Here is a 7,743-nt window from a genome sequence, read left to right on the forward strand (position 1 = left end):
CAGGCATCACTGACAAAATGCTGGCATGATAAAGAAAGGATGGTATCATATTTCTTTATATGGAAACCACAGATGTGTTACTTTTAAATTGTGTGGTTTGTACACATCTGCATATGTGCATTGGTCTATGTGGCATGATGGCAATCAATGTTACAATACATGAATGAGGAAAGAATGACTCCAGAAGATAGTATTCTGCCATTAGATAAGATATATAAGCAACAAGAGATGGAATTAATCATTTATCCTGTATTTGTGCTAAAGAAAAATGTTCCACCTAAGGCAAACACTGGATCTGGCATCTAAGGCACTGCTCTTCTGTTTCAAAGTTTACTTAAGCAATAAATTATACTTTTTTCTGATGTTATTAACCAATAATTCAAGGGTAGAAACTTTCAATCATCAAGTGTGATTAAAGAACCTGGCTGAATGGCAAGGATCTAAATTTTTCTGCATGCCAGCAGCCAGATCTGTTTCCACAATAAATCACTACTTTGATAAATTGTCCTTAACTTATAATTCCAGATAGAAAAGTTTAAATCAGTCCAGCGATTTTGCAGCACTGTCAATAACCAAGATGACTTTTTTATTGCAAACTATAACCATATAGGTAAGATTAGAATTGTGCTGTGTTTTGCTATTTCCACTGAAAATGAAGCAAGATTAAAAACAATAATGGAAGTATTGTGTCTACAGTTTACCATGCCTTACAAACCACTAAAATCATAAGATGTGATCAGACCACTGTTGCTAGTGCTAAAAAAATTCCCTCTTAAATGAAAAAAAGAACTGTTTCAACTAAAAGCCACCTGTATAGCAAATGAGAACATTTGCTGGAGGTTGTTACCGTCACATACAATGTGTCCACGCAGGCAGTGACATCCACTCTTTCAAAGTCTTCTACTCAACGATCTAAAAGACCTTCAAATACAGTAAACTAATGCAGTTTCCCAACATGATTGTGATGGACGGATGCTGTGTTTACAGTCTAAACAACAGAAACGAAGGTTGAAAGAGGCACCTTTGCTCAGAACAGTAGAAGATCTTTTACGTATGCAGTCTTGAAACAAACAATGAAGAAAATCAAGAAATAATTAAAATCTTCATTTTATAGAAAGGGACTGATGCACTGAAATTGTTAAATCAGCTCCAATAGTCAAAAAGAGACTTGGAAAAGTAGAGAATAGATGCAGATCTTTTTCAGAATCCCATCTTAGCACCATAGCCACAGAACTGCCATTCTATTCACAACTCTTGTCAAACCTGTCATTTACCTGCCAACTACCCAGACAAAAAGTATTCCTTCTTTTTCTCATTAAGCATTTGTGGTCACAAATTGGGTGATGTCACACTTCTTCACATCACTATCTGCCTCTTAATAGAGATGAGTACTTTCACATAGGAATCACAAAGCATGCTATAAACAGCGAAATAATTCCTCTCAGATTACTAAACTGCTATTATCCCTGCTGCCAAACTATAGGTAAGAGAACCGTCACACATTAACTAGAGGTCTCGGCACAACAGCAAACCTCAAGAGAGGATCCAGAAAGTCTAGAGTTGTTGGCCTGTGTCTCAGCTCCACATGACATTTTCTTCTTTCTACCTCTGTGCCTAAGGTTTGAGTTGACGTTTCTTCTCAAATGGGAGTGAAGGAAACCTAAATTAGCCTATTAATCTCCCACTGGCTTAAAAACTAGAAACATCTGCTTGAGATACTTTTTTAGTGGAGTTTGGCAGCAGGGAAGCCCAAGCTGACGAGGTATGGCTTTGTTACAAACTACTACAACTAAAGAGGATTATTTGGAGGCTTTTAAGAGACATAATAAGCAGTGAAAATGCAGCATGAATCAGAGCGTATCTCTCCTACATTTCCACCAACTTTTAAAGACTGCTGCAGCAAGCTAGTCAATAAATGGTTCTTCGTTGTGTGAGGCTGAGGGATGCATCTGGAGGCAGATATGCAGGCAGGTGTCCGAGGCAGCTTGTTTACTTGAGTCACACAATACACCGTGACTATAACCTTACTGGGATGATGTCCCAGGCAGTCTTTGCTCCCACAAAACTGCTTGCTGTTATCCTGTCTCCACTGAAGGCGACAGCGAACCACCAGGCTCTCAGGCCCTGAGTGTGCTTCCAGATGTCCACGTAGGGGTTGACACGAGCTCCCAGCCTGACATGTGCCCCTTTTGTGTCTGCAAAAAGGGGAAGGAGCAAACCCAGGCGGAGAGACAGGCCATTCAGCCAGGGCAGCTTGGCATGTTTCCTCTTAAGGCCTCTCTGCTTGTGCCTGGTGGCCCACACAAGGCCAGGAAGGCAGCTCACAAATTATCCTCACAAGTAACCACACAGAGATAGCTATTCCTCAGGGGACAGCACCAGGGCATACTGAGCTGGCTTCAGAGCTTTGCCTGATGTGTGAAAAAAGGACACTTTTTCCCTGCATGCCCATCTCCATGCATGCTGGCTGAGGCCAGCGTTGCTGCACCTTTGGGAAAGGCACTGGATGCAGGTGTCCACCGGTTGGGAGCAGGAAAAAGCTGCGGCCCTGCAGCCGTCCTCACCCTGCCTGGTGGCTCTCAGCCCACAAAATGGCGCCGGGTGCGCCATGTGTTGGGCAGTTGTCCTCCCATTGGCCACGGCCAATGCTGACGTAATCCAGTTGCCAGGCAGACTCCAGTTGCCCGGCAACCACAGCCTGGCGCTGCGCAGCACCCGGGGCGCTGTGGCGGCCCGGGGCGGGAAGGCTGGAGCTGTGCTGGCCCCCGCGATGGCTGGGCCGCGCGGGGCGCGCAGCCCGATCGCCCCCATCGCCCTGCACGCACGAGACTCCCCGTGGGCACGCGCTTGCGGTGACACCACAACTAACCTGGCCCGCTAACAGGCGTGAAACAGCTGCGGCTGCTGCCAATTTAGAGGAAGAAACGCACGGGGGCTTAATCCTCCATTCTCCCTGAACATGCCCTGGGGATTAAAATTAAAGAGCTATATGCTACTGATGGCCTAAGCTTATGCTTGGATCGTACATAATGGCAGAGGAAGCGTGTGATCCTCTGGCTTATTCAGGGTCTGCTTTAACTAGGCACCTTCATGGCTTGCCATTTCGTAAATGCTGGTGATGGGCTAGAGTGCTTCAATTACCTGTTCGCAGCGAGAGGTCTAATCATGATGCCTGTGAATCCCCATTACTTCTGCCCCTGCTGCGCCCAAGTCAGCGGGAGTCCCAGCAGCACAAATGTTTATCTCCGCACAGTCTTCATCTGTGTCTTTGTTTTGCCTCATTTATAAAAACCTTACTTAAAAGTAAATGACACAAAATCAGCAAAGGAGAAATTAATCACACTGGAACCAAACTCTTGCCTGTGAGTTTTAAAGGAAAGAGCTTGATCATAGGATGGTCCTGGAGAGAGTGGATGCCGGCATGTTAGTAAAAAAATCCTTTTGTCTCCAAAAGAAAGCATTTCCCCTGTCTGCTTTATTTCCCCTGCTCTGCTTGAGCAATGGCAGATCCCCTAGGATTTTTACGTTGCCACCGAAGGAGAAGTTTTAATCAAATCTTTCTGCGCCAGTTTTTAGGGTCATCTTCTCCCTTTTGAAGGACTTGTTTCTCCAGATTAAGGTATTACAAGAAGTCATCAAAGGACAAATAAATGACAGGAGACTTTTTAAAGTGAAGGGTAAACCACGTGCTGAGTGGGCTATAATTAGTTCCTTCCGTAATGCCTTAGGTGTTGTCATACTTCACAGTCCTAATAATTAAATGCTTAGTAGCAGAGTGTTGGATTAGTGCTAAAAAAAAAAGAAGCCCAAGCTGGAGACTTTTTCAAGGTTTGCTGGTAGCAAGCAGTGAACAGATTTTGTAGCAACTGTGCTAGTGGCAAAGCTTCTCGATTCTGTCCGAAAACCACTGATACCTTTAAAGAAACTGAAAATGGGCTTTTTCTTTCTTACAGTGTGCTGCTCCTGAAGACTGAGAATAATGAATTATGTTATTCAAATGTGGTCTTCCAGCTTACCTATAACTGCATTTAGATGGGAAAGCTAGTGACTGGCAAAAAGTGGAGGGAAATGTGCAAAGCACAGGCAAGTGGCTGTTGCACTGTCATTTTCCTTGTGCCGTTTCTCCCTTTCACGCTCCCATGATTTCACCCTTTTTGAAAGTGTTGAGAAGTCTTCAAAATAGAAATATTTAGCTGAGCACATATCAACTGACTGTCTTAATTCAGTCTCTTCCATCCTTCAGGAACAAATGCTTTTGCCCTGGCTGAAGGGGCCTCCCTGGATTTGTGGGTCTGACCCGTTCTCAGAGAAGGTGCATCTGGGGCTTCCCTACAGATTTTTTTTTTTTGATCAAGCCACCTCTTGCTTTGCCTGAATCTGCTTTTTGGAACTATTTTTCACTGAATCCAGCATTAGGAAGTCAAATGCTGAAGAGAGGGAGAGGGAGAGGAGAGGAAGATACAATACTCTCGTATTACAGTCCTGGCAATGAGCTACTTAGGACAAGAGAAAGCAATAAGTAATTGCTTTGGTAACCTCCTTTCTCTCCTATGCTGATCCTGAACGCTGAGATGTGGCACACTGACCTGGATCTGACTTGGATACTTTCTCAATGTCTAGAATAAGATAATTCAGTGTCTACTGTAATTACTTAATACTATCTTGAATGCATTTTTCTTAGGGACTGGTGCATTTCTCAGGAAACAGAAGGCATTTGAAAAACTTACACTAATATTTTAGATGTCCACTTTGTTTTTCCTAACACCTCTGGTAGGCTATGTAGGTTGTACAGGAGTCCATTTCCAGTTACCCTATGAAGTATGAAGTGAATCTTGTACTCACAAAACATGTTTCATCCTGAAGAATACATTCCTGCATTTCTTGTGCTCTGCCTGTGCCACCTCTTCCCTGCAGAGGAAAGACACATGGGGTTCCAAGGTATCCACTCCTTATTGCAGCAACTTAAGACATAAATTTGGGGTGCAAAATTAAGTTAATGAAGTAACAGAAGACACTGGAGTTTCCTTCAGCCTTCTCCCTGTCTTCTGGAAAGAGGTAATTACTGAATGTGAGATTTTGGCACAGATGGTTAAATGAATAAGCTAAAATTTCCAGAAGCCCATACAACATGATGTGTTCTTTGCAGGGCCTTATTTCACCTGCATCAAAATAGTAACTGAGTGTTAGACAGCACAGTAACATATTATACAACACAACAAACATCTATTCCCTCTTTCTACTTATCCTCTAAATGCCAATATTTGGAGAAAATGGAGTTCTCACTAGTAAAATGTAACTATAAAACACTATTTTCTCTCAAAACATAACATCACTGAATATATCAATATTGCCTGGACCACACTTACGAAGATCTTTTTTGTAAAATGTATTGATTATTCATAAATGCTGAATGCAATGTTGTTAATAATTCAGTAAATTTTGCTTTGTTCTAAATTCTATAAAATAAAAAAATATATTTCAAGGATGCAGTTAGCAAATTATATCAAGGCTAATGCTTCTGATTGAGGCCTTTTATGTGTGAAGATAGTTCTGTAATTATCCAGAAGATGGCGTATATAGGCCAGTTATGTGGGCCCCAGTAGCAGGAAGGAAAAAATAAGGAAGGACCTTTAGTGTAGCTGCTTTCAAAATAAAGCTCTTTATAAAATTATGTATTTTGATGTGGTCAGTGGAGAGAAAGGGTTTTCTTTCGTATGACATAGCCAATCAAAACAGCATCAAGCGAGGAAAATACCATTTAATGGTTATACAGCAGTACTGAGAAAAAGGAATGAGAGAACAGTAATATGAAAATCTTAAGCAGGTGCTTATGTTTTTTTGGATTAGGCTATGTCCATTACAAAAAAAGTTTTTCCACTTCTCCACTTTGTTTCAAGGAAGAGACAGTAAGAATGACCAATAAGAAAGAGTTCTATATTTTCTTTCTAGCTGCATGTTCTCTGTCTAGCTCATTTCATTCTGTTAGCCTTTCCAAAGGGTTTCATTCAAATGATTTCCAAAAGTACAGGGCATATGGGAGAGTCCATTAACACCAGCAAATGACCACTTAGGAGCACAAAAAGGAGATTTTTGCTCAAAACTGGCCTTGAATATGTAACTTTCCACGTGAGCAATTTACTTATTCCAAGAGGTATTTTCAGTATTCAAAAATATAAATTCTATAAACAGAGAAGATATGATAGTACTTTATACACTGCAGTAATTGACCATCGAAAGGAGAAACAAAAGAGGTAGAGGATGGTTCTCTGCCTTCGCTCAGTGTATTTAAATGCCTAAATCACAGCTCAAGGAGACCTTTGATAATGTCAAGCTGAAGTTCTTGCGAATATGAGTGTCCTTGGAGATAGTCTGAAATTTGCCAACTTGAAATCTGCTGTCTGCTGCAGTAAGGCTATTGTCCAGGAGCGAAACCATGGAGAAAGGCAATGAAACATGCAGTCCTCTGGGACCGTGGGTCAAACCCTAATTAAGCAGCTGCTGAAAATGATCTTAATTGTCCCTGTCTTCATCTCTTTTCTCTAGTCATTTGCAAAGTGCTGCAGCATGTCATAGTTGCAGCCTCTCCTTATGAAAGGCCAAGAGATGGGTTAGTAGGGTTGTTGCAAGTCATCTCTGAGATGACATGCAATGATTCAGTTATGTAGGGAGATTTGTAAACAGCTCGCAAGGCAACCATCACATTTCTAGGTTCTGAATTAATTCCTCAGAAGTGGGAAAGTAGAACGCCCACATATTGGAAGAGACGAGCAAGCTGATTTGCAGAAGAGAAAGTAATAAACATACCTATTTCAAAAACTAGAAACCGAGGAAAAATCCTACATTCTAGTAAAAAATGTGGACCATCACAGGACCATCTTTACTGATGGTCATCTCTGTGTTATATTATTGACAGTATAAAAGTTATTCTCATTTAGAAATTCATATGAAAGTAGCAATGACAAGTGAGTTCCTATTTCCATCTACAGTGGAAAGGATTTCTCACTCTGGTGCCTGGTCCTTCTTTCTGTTATACTAGGGCAAATCAGGAATGATTCTAATGAAGCCAGTGAGATGAAACGAAGCAAATAAGCAGGGGATGAGGTCTATATATTTCTTGGTCAGAGTGTACATGACTCTGTTAACATAGTCATTCTACCTACTTCAGCCAGCATTACACAGGAGGAATCCTTGCTGAAGAGAGGATGCTACAGAAAGCAGGTATTTAAAGGGAGACAAAGTTAAGGAATTTGGAAAAACAACTTAACTTTGCCAATGATGTCAAAAGCTAGAGAAAACTTGGACTGTAAAATCTGGGCAAAATGAAGAATCTTGGCTTTTTTTGTTCAAATAATCCTAGAAATCACAACGTAGAACTGTGTCTTTTCAAATGCAAGAAAGAACAGAAAGAATTCTGGAATGACTCAACACTAAAGCTTGAAGGGTTTAATATTGCCTGTTAGTAGAGCACTGTACTACAGGTGTAATGTAAGCCTAGACAAGCTGTCTCAGAGCAGTGCTGTGTCTCCAGGGAAACTCCATACATGCAAGAGTACTCAAATTACAAACAGAACAGTATCGCTTACCATGAAAACCATGACTTTAGGTAGAGGAAACACAAACATGAGTGTCTTGTTACAACAGAGCTGCAAAAGTCCCATCTAGTCCAGGAGCTGGTGAGCACTGCCAAGGCCAATAATTAAAGCAGAGTCTAAGTTTCCTTGCTTCGAGATCCAGGTGGCTTAT

This window comes from Rhea pennata, chromosome 16, assembly GCF_028389875.1.
Source record: "Rhea pennata isolate bPtePen1 chromosome 16, bPtePen1.pri, whole genome shotgun sequence".
NCBI classification, from domain to species: Eukaryota; Metazoa; Chordata; class Aves; order Rheiformes; family Rheidae; genus Rhea; species Rhea pennata.